Source organism: Myxocyprinus asiaticus, chromosome 3, assembly GCF_019703515.2.
Source record: "Myxocyprinus asiaticus isolate MX2 ecotype Aquarium Trade chromosome 3, UBuf_Myxa_2, whole genome shotgun sequence".
Taxonomy (NCBI): Eukaryota; Metazoa; Chordata; class Actinopteri; order Cypriniformes; family Catostomidae; genus Myxocyprinus; species Myxocyprinus asiaticus.
Window position 1 is genome coordinate 45,837,105 of NC_059346.1, and position 16,088 is coordinate 45,853,192.

A 16,088-nucleotide genomic window follows, 5' to 3' on the forward strand; every position below is an offset into this window, starting at 1 on the left:
GACCAGTCCACTGTTACTCACAAGAAATAATTATGTTAACCCTGTAAAACAATGTGTGTGTCACTTATTTACTCAGGAAGTATATGGGTTGTGAGATACAGAAGGACAATAATAATAATAATAATATAAAAGAGTTGCGAGGATACTGGAGAACTGGTGCTCTCTGCTCCAGTCCACATCACAAAAAGATGGAAACAGTTATGGGACATTTGTGCTACTGGTGGTAAGACATCACAAAGCTCCATGGACCAATCTTGTTTGTGTAACATGTTCTTTTCTATATAGTAATGGACTTGTTTTTAATGTGTAACTGTTATTTTTTCCAATCATTTGTGCAGAATGCTCTTACCCTGACTAGGAGTATCCGTCCCAGACAACTGATACAACACCATGACGTGGCAATTTATTGTCTTTTGAAGTTACATGCATGATAACCTGTAATTTGTAACCAAAAGACTTGCTTTAAAGTATTTTTTAAAAAAACAGACACTCTTTAAAACCTACTAACCTTAAAATGCCTTGATAGAACTCAATAAAATATTTGTTAACTAAATGACAAAAAAGTATTTTGTCAAATGAGATGAGTTTATACTCATATTCATGTTGTTCCAAACGAGTCATCATTTATACTCATATTTATGTTGTTCCAAACCCAGACGACTGACTTTCTTCTGTAAGAGGAACTTAAAAGGAATTGTAGGGAATTATTATAGGGACTGACAGCCTCACTTTCATTTCAGCCTCATTAGCAGAATTTACATTTTACAATGTATTCTCATATTCCACAGAAGAAACTAAATAGTACAGGTTTAAAAAAAAACAAAAAAACAAAAAAAAACATGAGGGTGAGTAAATGACAGAATTTTCATTTTTAAGTTAGTCAACCCAAAGACAATGTTACGGTTTATTTAAATTTTGTATTGCACTTTCATTTCAAGACATGACATTGTAACTTAAAAGAAATCTGACATAACAGAAAAATAAACAATCTCATATTAGACATTTTAAAAGGTGTCCTGTATTGGAGCTGGAACCACTGAGTTTTGGAGCAGGTGAGTCAAGTGCTCAAAGTTAATGGGCAGTACGCAGTACACATAGATGGCAATAACTAATGAGTCAATTATCACTATCAGAACATGATGCTGTATTTTAGAAAAGGACCTGTAATAGTACCTCCTAAAACATTCACACAAAATGCTAAAAGGCAAAATTCGAATAAATATTACCTTACAACTGCTTTTATTAAATACATTAACATAATGTGAAACCAAATTAATGTCATAGCAGATCTTGTACACTGTGTACTATAGGGTATTAATTTATGGTTTGTGCTCCTAAGATCATCTAATATGATTCATGTTTTATAAAGACACTATCTGTACTACTGATCTTTTGTAGTGTCTAGTAATGTGTCTGTTTGGATCTGCCATGCAACATTAAGAGTTAAGGTTTTGACAACACATTTCAGTCAAGAAACTTGGTTAAAATTCAAATAGCAGACTCATACAGTCAGCCAGGTTAGCTATAAAGCTAATGATCAGGACACTCTATAAATGGGCAATTTTCAGCTGTCGACATTTAACAAGACACTACACATGTTTATAACTGAGAGAAAATGATAAGAACCTTAAGTCAGTATTCCTCTGATGATGTCCGTTTCTTTAAAAGTTTGCAGCCTTGGAGCTTATCTGTATCTGCTTCGATTCCATGCTCATGAGAGCTCTGTGACTCTGGTCCCACCCTGATAGTAAAACGAAGCATGACTGGTTGAAGATAGAACGTGCTACGATTGGCCCGAGTAATGTGGCTGTTATCTGATTGGCTTGAGTAGACGATGGGTGGAGTCCACCTATTTTTAGATTTGTGTGCACATCTTGATGCTAGATTTGTTTCAAAATCGACAAATGCGTGTAGCGATCCACAAATGCACAGGAAGCGAACCACAAATAAATGCATGTGATTCACAAATGAATGCTGGGCTGTATAATATATACAATATATTTGTAAATAATTGTTTTATTTTCAAACCTAATTTTATTTATTTGTGAATTCACTTTATTTTTGTGAAACTCCTAACATATATTTATAAATCTCGTTCTTTTTATTTGTGAATTCATTTAATTTTTGTGAAACTACATCCGAACGTCATTTTAGTGGATGTAGGAGATCAGTTACCCTCAAATTCACATACAGTAGGTGTCCTAGCAGAGTAACCAAGTGTGTTTTTAATAACATCAATTACAAACATGTTCCACTAAGTTTGACAAAGTGTCCTATCTATTGTTTTTTAATTTAAAACTAAACAATTTTTGTGAAATTTTTTAATTGAAATCTGTGCTTGTGCAATCTTTCTTTAAGTTCACGCCACTTGCGTTGATATTTTATCTAGTAGCATGACATTCATACATTTAAAGTGAGGCTAAGTTTCCAAATACTTTTAGGGTCAATGTATGTATAATATATGTATAGTATTTTATAGGTGATGATTCAAAATGATATTTGCATTGCATAAACACACACACAGCAATTCAATCCCATAGAGCATTCCTTTTATGACAACAGCATTCCTAAAATGGATGTCAACCTCAAAAATGCCTTAGCCAGCACCTATAATCTCTGTTGAACATGTGTAATGGTCCTTCACTTGTAAATTATCTAGAACATGTTCACACTAAATTTCTTTGGGAAAAACTGTTTTGTTTATGAGAAGCTTGTAAATCTTCAAGCAGCTAAAACTGTGCTTAGTGTTAATAACGTCTTTCAATCTCCATCTTTAGATGCAAGAAAGTGTTTCAAATATATCCAGACATCTGACAGGGGACATTAGAAATGGTCAATATGATCATGTTGCAACAGTGACTGTTCATATAAACTCTCAGTAGACCTCAACTCCTTCCATCTGTGTATGAAGCAAGGTAAATCTACACTTTCTTAATTTCTAATTTCATAGATGCACTTTTAATTAATTTTATTTATTTATCACACATTTGCACATATACAGTGAAATTCTTTTTTTCCCACATATCAGAATCAGCCATGATACAGCACCCCAGGGCCTTGCTCAAGGGACAAACAGTGGCATCTTGTCAGTGCTGGGGCTTGAACCCCCAACCTTCTGATTAGTAACCCAGAGCCTTAACCGCTGAGCCACCACTGCCCCTATTTTTGCATATCCCAGCCAAGCTGGGGTCAGAGCGCAGGGTCAGCCATGACACAGCGCCCTTGGAGCAGATGGGGTCAGGGGCCTTGCTCAAGGGCCCAATGGTGGCATCATGGCGGTGTTGGGGCTTGAACCCCTGAACATCTAGTCAGTAACCCAGAGCCTGAACCTCCAAGCCACCACTGCCCCCTTACATCCACTGCATTGTCACACTATGACAACATCCATTAATGCTCAAACAGTGGCAAATTCTCAGGGCCAGCAAAGCCTTCTCTGCTGGCCTAACATGCCAAATAAATAATTTTCTCAATCACCTTTTTGCCTATGTATTTTTAATTGCTTTCCACTCTTAATTAATCTACAAACAAACAGAGAAAAACAAAAAGTTTATGCAGTCAGAATTTATTCCTTGATGCTTACAAGCAAAGTGTGACAACTGTTTCACAAATCGCATGCCCGAAGCAGAAGCAACAATGAGTTTGAGCTCCACCCCCTCAGGCCTTCAGAATTTCTTCAGAATCCCTCAACAGTGCAAATGAATGGGCAACTAAAGTCAGACTGTCAGATTCATCAGCCAATCAGATTGATGGTGTGATCAATCTTTAGGATATGTCCCGGTCGAGGCCTTCTAGCTGGCCTTGAGTGACGCAATCATGTGCAAGTGATGTACGTAATTCAAGAGCGAAAAGCGTAAGATCATCATCACTGCTGCTGTCGCCATTGAGAAAGATATCCTTATGGATTTAAAAACACGAGATGTTCTGCATGACCGTGTGATTGCTTAATTTATTAAACAGGAAAGGAGGACTGATTCTCACTTCAGGTAAATTGGTAAGTGCTTTTTGCATTGTTATAGCAACATCAGGAGTTTTCTAAATGTAAATTAGGCTGCTTAAGCAGTCAGTGTCAAGTTTTGAAAAGTAGTGCTGTGTTCCATTCAACTCAGAAAGTCGGATTTTACAACTTCCTACTAGGAAAAGTACAATGGAATGCATCTTAAAGTCAGAATTACAACTTGTAGGTTCGTGCAGAAATTCTCAACTCCAATTTTGCCGAGATGCAGGGGCATGATGTCACACAAACATGTCGACAGTCAGGGAGATATAAAAAGTAAGTGATAAACATTCACTTTATTAAGTAATATCGATAAATGAGTTTGTTTCCACATTACATGATATTAAAGCTTGTTTAAAACACGCCTGCAGAAACAGGTGTATAAAACATTATAATCTCTTTTGATAATCGTACACCTGAAGCACAAATGCTAGCGCTGCAGCACTGTTTATCAGTTGGGTTGCTAGGAGACATCGCTAAGGAGAGTCAAACCCCTGCTAAGCTAACGGGAGCGTTGCAGTTCCAAATATCAGGGAATGGAATGCATTTATGGTCGGAGATATCAAGTAGGAATATCCCTCATCCAAACTGAATGGCATAACCGTGTACCCTGACGAAACGAAATTTTATTAGATATCTTTTTCCAGGTATTATAGGTAGATTCATATGAAAAATTATGATTTTTATGTTCATTTCACAAAACAGTCATGCTGCAGTTAAAATTAGGCTTACTTGAGCATTAAGTGTCATTTCAAGTTCTGTCTTTCGTACATGGACATGTTTTTAAAATGTCAGTTGGTATTACTAGTTGACTGCCACGTAATGTATGATAGGCGTACGGCATCTTATTCGTTGTGAAACTGTGTTTTCTTAATGGCATGAATCGCACTGAAGGCCTAGACTTAAAATGCACGCCCCGCGGTTGCTCAAATATACCGCAGATTTAAATTTATTTAAAACACATAACACAAACAGTAGCATCACAAAACAAAATCTGCAGTGTAACCACACACAATGCTGTACAATTATTAATCATGTTGGTGCAGAATGCACATTTGTAACAAAAAAATAAAAATAAAATAATAATAATAAAATTGGGTGAATCTTTCAAATTTTGAGTGGGTTTCCTCCGGGCGCTCTAGTTTCCCACACAGTGAAGAAGAGAAAAAAACAAAAAAACATGCAGGTTAAGTAAACTGGAAATTCTAAATTGCCCATTGATGAGAGTGAGAGTTTGAATGTGTATGTCTGTGTTAGCCCTCTGATGGACTGGCCACCTGTCCAGGGTGTTTCACTGCCTTCCGCCCGAAACAGCTGAGATAGGCTCCAGCAGTACCTGTGACCCTCCATAGGACAAGCGGCTATAGAAGATGGATGGATATATTCAGCCATTGCACCTAATTATTCCACTAATTCCCAGTTCAGACTCAAAGTTATAGGCATATTAGAGCATAAAACATGAATAATGCAAGATTTTGACAGTAACACTTTCAATTTTCCTTACAAACTCAAATCATTGGTGTACGAGTTCACTATGGGAATTATTATTTGGAGGTTTGCTATTTGTGATGCCCCAGGCATCATACTAATGGCAGGCTAGAGCTCCCCAAAGCCCTTTACACTTGTCTAGTGCATGACATGATGTACATTGCCAGCACTAATTGTAGGCACCATATCTACAGTTGAAGTGAGAAGTTTACATATACCTTAGCCAAATATATTTAAACTCAGCTTTGCACAATACCTGAAATTTAATCGTAGAAAACATTCCCTGTCTTAGGTCAGTTAGGATCACTACTTTATTTTAAGAATGTGAAATGTCAGAATAATAGTAGAGAGAATTATTTATTTCAGCTTTTATTTCTTTCATCACATTCCCAGTGGGTCAGAATTTTACATACACTTTGTTAGTATTAGGTAGCATTACCTTTAAATTGTTTAACTTGGGTCAGACATTTTGGGTAGCCTTCCACAAGCTTCTCACAATAAGTGAATTTTGGCCCATTCCTCCAGACAGAACTGGTGTAACGGAGTCAGGTTCGTTGGCCTCCATGCTCGCACGCGCTTTTTCAGTTCTGCCCACAAATTTTCTATTGGATTGAGGTCAGGGCTTTGTGATGGCCACTCCAATACCTTGACTTTGTTGTCCTTAAGCCATTGTGGCAAGTAGGATTAGAAGGCTAATCAAGCCGACGAGAGGGATAAAGGTGGCCGGAGGCGGCAGTTCAGCAGAGAGAGAACTACAGGCAGCTGCCCTGTATGCGTTTGTGTTGTATGTCTTTTGCTTTAAGTTAATCATTAAATTATTATTTATATTGTCAAGCCGGTTCTTGCCTCCTCCTTTCCCTGTTACCCTGTTACATTGGTGCCGAAATCTGGGAAGGAGGAGGGATGCGCCGTAGTGGAGTACTCACCACTACCATCCACCCCAAAGGAGCAGCCGCGGCCATCCGCCAGGGGACTGAGGAGCTCGGCTGCCTGAAAGCGGAGGAACGACCGCCGACCGCAAGGGGAGGAGGGGATCCCTACCGACTAGCCCGATCAGGGGCCGGGTGTGTGTCATTATGGCCTGGCCCCACCCTCCTCCTTGCCATAGCCATTTTACCACAATTTTGGAGGTATGCTTGGGCTCATTGTCCATTTGGGAGACTCATTTGCAACCGAGCTCTAACTTCCTGGCTAATGTCTTGAGATGTTGCTTCAATATATCCACATAATTTTCCTTCCTCATGAAGCCATCTATTTTGTGATGTGTACCAGTCCCTCCTGCAGCAAAGTACCCCCACAACATGATGCTGCCACCCCCATGCTTCACAGTTGGGATGGTGTTCTTTGGCTTGCAAGCATCACCCCTTTTCCTCCAAACATAACAACGGTCATTATGGCCAAAAAGTTAAATTTTTGTTTCAATAAACCAGAGGACATTTCTCTAAAAAGTAAGATCTTTGTCCCCATGTGCACTTGCAAACTGTAGTCTGGCTTTTTATGGCGGTTTTGGAGCAGTGGCTTCTTTCTTGCTGAGCAGCCTTTCAGGTTATGTCGATATAGGACTTGTTTTACTGTGGATATAGATACTTGTCTACCTGTTTCCTCCAGCATCTTCACAAGGTCCTTTGCTGTTGTTCTGGGATTGATTTGCACTTTTCGCACCAAACTACGTTCATCTCTAGGAGACAGAATGCGTCTCCTTCCTGAGGGGTATGATGGCTGCGTGGTCCAGTGGTGTTTATACTTGCGTACTATTGTTTGTACAGATGAGCATAGTACCTTCAGGCATTTCAAAATTGCTCCCAAGGATGAACCAGACATGTGGAGGTCCACAATATGTTTTCTGAGGTCTTGGCTGATTTCTTTAGATTTTCCCATGATGTCACACAAGGTAGGCCTTAAAATACATCCACAGGTACACCTCCAATTCAGTACACCTCCTATCAGAAGCTAATTGGCTAATTGTCTAAAGGCTTGACTTTTCCAAGCTGCTTAAAGGCACAGTTAACTTAGTGTATGTAAACTACTGACCCACTGGAATTGTGAAATAGTCAATTAAAAGTGAAACAATCTGTCTGTAAACAATTGTTGGAAGAATTACTCATGTCATGCACAAAGTAGATGTCCTAAACGACTTGCCAAAATTATAGTTTGCTAGAAATCTGTGGAGTGGTTAAAAAATTAGCTTTAATGACTTAAACCTAAGTGTATGTAAACTTCTGACTTCAACTGTAGCAGAGAGCTAGAGAGAGATACTAGAGGTCAGCTATTGTTTCCTGCTTCCTTTGCCCTGTCTCCATGGTGATGCCTTTAACACAGGCAATGGTGACACATATATAGTAGATGTTTACAGAGCTGAGAGCTCTTCTGCCAATGACAAAGTATACAGTCATAAAATTTCAAAATACAGCAACCTGTGCAAGTTATTTGGCAGAACCAAACTGTACCAGTTTCCTAAAATAGTACCAGACTGAATATCACTTACAACATTTTTATGGATATGTGGATGTGCTTACAGACAAACACAGACTTACTTGGAAACAAATGCACACACTCACACATACATATACAGTCAAAACGTCATGTCTGCAAGCCTTCACTGTGCCAGAAATAATTGCTCTGCCTGACTGTCAAATGACTTCTCACATTTAGAAAGGACTGAAATGATAATTGCAGGGAAATCCAAATCACCAAGACTTCGTGCCAACATGGAACAACAGAGCTGGTCAATAATATCTGAGCTGGTAGTCATTCAGTCTCTATAAAAATCTTTATCCTTTGATTTGAGCAGCCCCCATATATACCTTCATCCCACCCACGTAAGCTAGCTCTCCAACCGACAGATACTGTGTTAGCTCTATTTTAAGTGCATTGAGCATAAATATTGAAGAGTCTATGTGTGCTCATGTCAGCCTACTTTATAGGGCATTCCTAGGCAAAAACATATAAAGTTAGGACAGGGACATTCATGTTGCTGTGTGGAGCAAGTGCAGAAACTGAGGTTCATTTGGAGCAAGTGCAGAAATTGAGGTTCATGGATAATTTGCCTCTTCTAAGGTGATGATATAATTGCACAATACAGTTCAAACTATTCCCAGGGTGCTTAAGATGCTTAGGGTTTGCTCTGTTATGAGTGTAGTAAATTATAAACACAGAATGTTTTTAAATGAAAAAAATGTAAGACACCTTTGTGTTAAAGCTACAACCAAAATGAAATGTCATGGTTACTTGCGTAACCTCCGTTCCCCGATGGAGGGAACGAGACGTTGTGTCGATGTAGTGACACTAGGGGTCACACTTGGGAGCCCGAGACACCTCTGGTCTTTGATAAAAGGCCAGTGAAAATTGGCGAGTGTTATTTGCATGCCACTCCCCCGGACATACAGGTATAAAAGGAGCTGGTATGCAACCACTTATTCAGGTTTTATGCTGAGGAGCCGAGACAAGGTCCAGCCATTTCAGCGGGTAGTTCAGCATTGTGGCAGGAGGGACACAATGTCTCGTTCCCTCCATCAGGGAACGGAGGTTACGCAAGTAACCATGACAATCCCTATCTGTCACTCACTCGACGCTGTGTCGATATAGTGACACTAGGGGTCCCTATTTGAAACGCCACAACTGGCTGAACTGTGTTACGTTAACTGCCGGTGTATGTGGTGGGCAGACCACTGTGTGCCTCATAGCCAGGACACCAGGTCGACAAGTAACCTCCCCCAACATAGTTATGAGTGTCGAACGGCCCTTTGGGGACAAGTCGACTACCCAAAAGTTAGAGACAGGCTAAACCAGTCGTGGCCTCTTTTCCCCTTCTTTTTTTCCACTCCCTAAAAAAGAAGGGGGATTATCCAACTGGGTCGCCAGGTCTAGTCAGGGGGTGTCCCTCCCAAGGGGAAGACACCACGGAGACCACACCTCGCCCAAAGAGAGGGGGGGATATTTAAGTGGAAAAATACATCACATGGTCTTTCCGACCATGTGGAGAGTCTTCAAGGTAGATTCTACCCAACGGGGGAGGAGTTACTACAAACATGGAGACTGGGGCAGAGGGGCTCTGCCCAAGGAAGACGCAGTTTGCCAACAGGGAAACGAATTAGCGGAAGATATATATCGCATTGGGTTAGCCTTACAGGGAACTGCCACATGCGGAGCACCTACCCCAGAACAGGACTCTTAGTTAGCATGTGTACTGGGCCGGCAGCGAGTCTCTCCGAAAACTCGACTGCCACAGGGCTCGGAGGAAGTCAACCAGGGAAAAAAGTTTGTGAACACTACTGGGAATTAATGGCGCATTGTCTTCAGCTCAAAAGGAAGTGGAAGGCGCTATGTGCAAGCAATACACCCAGTTGGCTATCCCGGGCTTATCCGCTTGTATTGCGTGCCACTACCTGCGACGAAACCAGTTCCACCAGGAGGTTGTAGAACCTTGCAAAGGTATTGGGTGTTGCCCAGCCTGCTGCTCTGCAAATGTCTGTTAGAGAGGCACCCCTGGCTAGGGCCCAGGAGGCCACTACACCCCTGGTAGAATGGGATCGTAGCCCTACCGGGGGCGGCATGTCCTGGGCGTGATATGCCATAGTTATGGCATCAATGAGCCAGTGGGTGATCCTCTGCTTGGAGACAGTGCTTCCTTTCTGCTGTGCACCAAAGTAGACAAAGAGCTGCTCAGAGATTCTAAAGCTCTGCGTGCGATCCAAATAGATGCGTAAAATGCGCACCGGACACAGCAACGGCAGGGCTGGGTCTGCCTCCTCCTGGGGCAGCACTTGCAGGTTCACCACCTGGTCCCTAAGAGGGGTTGTGGGAACCTTGGGCACATAGCCCAGTCGGGGTCTCAGGATCACGTGAGAGTAGCCTGGACTGAACTCCAGGCACATTTCACTGACAGAGAACGCTTGCAGGTCTCCTACCCTCTTGATGGAAGTGAACACAATCAGGAGGGCAGTCTTCAAGGAGAGTGCCTTAAGCTCGGCTGACTGCAAAGGCTCACAGGGGGTTCTCTGTAGACCCCGAAGAACTACAGAGAGGTCCCATGAGGGAACGAGGTGTGGTTTGGAGGGATTCAGCCTCCTGGTGCCTCTTAGGAACCTGATGATTAGATCGTGCTTTCCTAAGGACTTACCGTCAACTGCGTCATGGTGTGCTGCTATGGCAGCAACGTACACCTTCAAGGTGGAAAGGGACAGCCTCCCTTCCAACCTCTCCTGCAGGAAGGAAAGCACTGATCCAACTGCACATCTCTGGGGGTCTTCCCGTCGGGAAGAACACCACTTATCGAACAGACGACACTTAAAGGCATACAGGCGCCTCATAGAGGGGGCCTTAGCCTGAGTGATCGTGTCTACCACCGCAGGTGTTAGACCGCTTAGGTCTTCCTCGTCCCGTCCAGGGGCCAGATATGGAGATTCCAGAGGTCTGGTCACAGGTGCCAGATGGTGCCCCACCCCTGAGAAAGAAGGTCCTTCCTCAGGGGAATTCGTCAGGGGGGGCTATCCGAGAACCACGTCTGGGTGGGCTAGTAGGGTGCTACCAGGACGACCTGCTCCTCATCTTCCCTGACCTTGCACAGGGTCTGTGCATGTAGGCTCACTGGGGGAAACGCATATTTGCACAGGCCAGGGGGCCAGCTGTGTGCCAGCGCGTCTATGCCGAGGGGGGCCAGAGCGGGCAGTGGGAGGATTCTTGGGAGGCGAACAGGTCCACCTATGCCCGTCTGAATCAACTCCAAATCAGCTGGACCACCTGACGGTGGAGTCTCCACTCTCCCCTAAGGGCAACCTGCCATGACAGCGCGTCCGCTGTAGTGTTGAGGTTGCCCAGGATGTGAGTGGCCCGCAGCAACTTGAAGTGCTGCTGACTCCCAGTAGTGTTCAACAGCCAAGAGCGCAGACCGCCTTGGCTGTTGACATATGCTACCGCAGAGGCGGCTTGTCCATCAGCGCTGTAGGCTTTAGCCGTCAGGGACAACGTAAACCTACAGGGCTTGGACGGGAGCTTTGGGCGTCCACGCCAGGTGGCAGCGCTCTGCGGGCATAGGTGCACTGCAAGCGCCTTATCCACTGGGGAATCGCCGTCTAGCCCCTGGCCGCCCCGCCATCGAGGGTAGTGAGGGTGGGGGAATTGCGGAATCGGGGCCGGGCAGTAAAAGGTGCCTCCCACGATTTAGTCAGCTCCTCATGCACTTCTGGGAAGAAAGGCTGCTTTGAGAGGCGCAGCGAGCCCAGGAACCAATCATGAAGCCACGAGGGCTCAGGGGAGAGCGGAGAGTTCCACTCTAACCCGACGCTCGCGGCCGCCCGGGAAAGCATGTCCATCATTTCAGCATCAGCCTGTGACTGGGCAATCGTCCCTGAGGGGGGGAGCCCAGCTGAGGCTTCTGCATCCGACTGGACAAGCCCGCTCTCCGATGCTGCGCTCGAGAGCTCATCATCTTCGCGGGCTCCGAACAAGAGGCCAGACTCACAGTAAGATGAGCCGGCGGACTCATCCGGAAGCCCGACTGGGGCAGGCGAGCGTGCTGGGGAATGGGAGGTCCGCGGGGGGATGCCCGGCGGAGGCGATCCCATTGGGGTCCCCAAAATGCCCCCAGTGCTAGCCGTGCTGGCCTCATACCCATAGGTAGAAGGACCAAGGCGGGGAGACCACAACGTTGCCATGGTCATGTTCTCGAAGTGAGAACATGAACCATCCACAAATGCTGCCTCCGTGTGGGTCGCGCCCAGACACGAAAGACAGCGATCATGACCATCTGAAGTTGAGAGATAACGACTGCAACCAGGAATAACACACAATCGGAAAGGCATCTTTAAAAAGACGTGTCTTTAAAAAGACGTTCCGTGTGTGCCGCTCTTTTAGAGAAATATACTTTTTTAGAGGAAAAAGCTCTTTCAGAAAATATACTCTTTTTTTTTTCTGCCGAAGCGCCCAGCAGCGTTCTCTGCAGTGCACCAGTGCAGAAGAGGGAGAAGCCGCTGAAATGCGCCGTCAGATCCAGCAGAGGTGAATGAACAGTAGAAATTCAGCTCAGTGAGCATGATCGTTCGGCTCCGAAGAGAAAATCTGAATGAGTGGTTGCATACCAGCTCCTTTTATACCCGTATGTCCGGGGGAGTGGCATGCAAATACCACTCGCCAATTTTCATTGGCCTTTTATCAAAGACCAGAGGTGTCTCGGGCTCCCAAGAGTGAACCCTAGTGTCACTACATCGACACAACATCAAGTGAGTGACAGATAAGGAACTAAATGCATTATTGTGTTTTAGTAACATACCCTGTTTGTTAAACTATTGCTACATTTTATCTTTGTAAAACCATTTGTTCATCTTTTTTTACAGGGATTATGTAAGTTTGTTGCACAACCTTTACCTTTTTTGTCTTATTGTGTATTTCTATATACACTTATATTTTCTATTGGCTTTTATTATTATTTTTATTTTTATTATTATCTCTGTCTTGTTGCTTTATTGTTTGTGCTCTGGAAGCTTCTGTCACCAAGAAAAATTCCTTGTATGTGTAAGCATACTTGGCAATAAAGCTCATTCTGATTCTGATTTTTGTTTTAAATACATATTTACCCTTCTTTGTTAAAAATAGATTTATACCATGCCTTATTTTGTCACCCCAGTTTTCCACTAAGCATTATACAACATTAAAGATGCATCATTTAAACATATGTCCATAAACCACATGGAGGATGTTGGTGGTCATAAGCACTTCCTCTGGGTGAGAGGGAGGGTGTGTGGGTGGCATGGGTGGTCCAAAAAGAGTTGCGGTCATAAAAAAGGGTAATAAATCTTATTTTGTCACATGGTGCATTATATTTACTACTACTACTAGACAGACACCTACTCTATAAAGACAGTTTTCACTGGTCACTGAACAGGGATAGATCCCACATTTCCACAGTGCTCTGACTTACTGTGCGTTGGTGGAATCCATACTGTACTCCTCTGTGTATCTGGACAGAGCAGAGATGGGTGACGTAAAGGGGAGAGAGAGTTTTCAATTAAGGACACATGCAAATTAACTACAGTACATGCAAGAAACATGCTGGAAAAGTCTGGTTTGACCACAGTGCTTTTGAAGATCAAACACAAAGAACATTTGCTGTAAACACTCAGCTTGGTGAAATATGTGTCATGGTGCAATGACACATTACATTTTAGTCACCATGTGTTTTAACTTGTGGCATTTTGAAAAAAATTGCACTTATTTGTACTACAATGTATAACTGGACCCACAATCTGGATGCAACCTACAGGAGGGTTACAGGGTTGCTCTGTGTGACCACTTAACATAACAATGGATGATGATGATGTGAACCAAAAAGGTGATGGCTGCATTTTCACAAACAACTTCATAAATCATAAATTGATGGTGATTTGCCTTTAATGCATAATGTAAACTGAATCTTTCTTTATTTACTTTATACTCTAACAACTGTTGGAATATATCGAATGGGCACAGTTGTACAACAACTACAATGCATACAATAATGCAATTCAATCTTGAAATAATGATAAGCAAAGGCAATGGGCATACCTGAAGGAATAGGCTGAGTGAGTATATACTTGCACTGTTGAACTGCATATTCTCTCTGAATTTAAGGGCCAGATATTCTCTGTGAATGGAAAACACTAAATATTCTCTCTGTTGTGTAGAGAAGCACAGTACATATTACAAGTGAAGTATCACTGGGCTATGTGTGATTACACTGTAGCAGCAACCCACTAGCACAAACTATACAGTGTAAGTCCAATTATTTTAACAGAGTCCAAAGGCAAGAGTCCACAACCCCAAATAATCCCAAATCCACATAAATTTCTAACTTTTTTTCCCTATACTTAACTATGAAGTTTATTAGGCTTAATAGCATTTGACAAATGACAGCCGCCATCAAATTACAGATTGTACTCTTCCCCACTGTCATTTATTTCACTCTATATGTCTGTAAAAATGTATTCACTCTATTCCATTAAGGATTAGTATTTTAGTATCAGAGAGCTGTGAAGAGAAAGTTTCAGGAAAAGTAAGTGGTGTTATTAATTTTATTAACTTCATAAATTTATAATGTTTAATTATGTAAATTGTAGGCTATATGAAATGCTTTTTTTCTTCTTAGAGTTATTGCAATGGCAAAGATACATGAAAGACCATTGGGATCACAAAATTAGTAAAAAAAAAAAAAAGAAAGAAAACAAGAAAAAAATTATGTCATTATTTACTCACTCTCTTGTTGTTCCAAACACGTATTCTGTTAAAACATTTTCATGAAGCATATGACATAATTTTCATAGTGACTACATCTGTGAAGCTCCAGAAACAACTAAAAAGCACCATTAAAGTATTATAAATACGTCCACATGATTTATGCTCTATATTCCAAGACTTCTGAAGACATCTGATAGAACTGTGTGAGGAACAGACCAAAATTAAAGATGTTATTCAAGCACAAGTTGTATGGACAACATTGTGATTATGATATGTCGTTGTATGGAAAGAGCTGCATTAAGAATCTTCACAATCTCTTCTTTAGGTCTCCAACAGCATACAGGTTTAAACAAGATGAGGGTGAGAAAATAATGTTTGTGATTAGATTACTTAGTAATTTAAGTTAAGAACTTATTTCAAACATGTGGAACCACTGTCCATGATTGAAATAAATTCAGCCAAAGAGCTTTTTTCTATAAGGTACTGTTGAATTAAAAATGTGTAGTTAATGGATGGAAAATGTATTTAAAGATCTGTTTTGAAAGTAGAAATACCCATACATCATTCTGGCAAATTGGCAGAGAAAGTTAAAGAGGCAGACTCTGCTGCTGTGAGGATCCTGGGACCAAATAATTAGCCAAAAACCCTTTTGCAGTTTCTCCAGCCAAGAAAGTGTCAGAAATCTGGTCCTCAAAACAACCACTTTATTCTGCAGGTAATCACTCCAACTTACATCCTCAGACAATCAGTCTGTTTCAGTGATAGAAGCCAAATTACAGATCAAAGTATGTGACACAGGAAGCTTTTACAGTATATATGTCAGAGACATAGGTGTATATGAATGATCTGAACAGTCGGACCAGATGAGAGATTGTAAAGCTTTTTTAGCACTAAATCACTTTAAGTATTCACAGTTACCTTAATAACATCTAAAACTTTCACACAGCATTTATCCGACAAGAAACTGTAGCACTTTGTTCCAAAGTGTGACAAAATTTATTTTTGCTTTGACAGAGGTAAATTTAGATACTTGTTCTCAGAATCTGCCAATCTCTTTAAAACAATGGAAAACCATTTCAAAATTAAGTTGCATGATGTACAGCAGGGGTGTTAAATTTCAGCATTCAATTTATTTTGTATCTCTATGTATAGTTTCTAATAATGCATTGCAATGAAGCTTGATATAAATGTAATCTGCCCATTTGATCCTATTAAAAAAAATAAAAAATAAAAAAAATAAAATTCACTTAATACGATTTTGCCAACTTTTAATTACAGCAAGTCCACTGATTTTATGGCATGTATGTATACACTTGTATCAAAGATTTATACCTCTAAAAATGTGCCTTAAAAAAATTAAAAAATAATAATTAACACGTACATATTTAAATAATTAAAA

At 41.6% G+C, this 16,088-nt stretch overlaps 1 protein-coding gene across 5 annotated transcripts in view; it reads right to left on the bottom strand.

Annotated features, from left to right (window-relative positions):
* kcnt1b (potassium sodium-activated channel subfamily T member 1b) overlaps window positions 1-16,088 on the bottom strand; it is a 130,397-nt gene that overhangs the window by 66,212 nt on the left and 48,097 nt on the right. Inside the window, exon 2 of one of the 5 annotated variants that reach the window (XR_007893653.1) lies at window positions 13,398-13,436. The exons of the other annotated variants lie outside the window; for them this stretch is intronic. The gene's annotated coding sequence lies outside the window, so the exon portion shown is untranslated. The remainder of the gene's footprint in view (window positions 1-13,397; window positions 13,437-16,088) is intronic. 5 annotated transcript variants of the gene reach the window in all.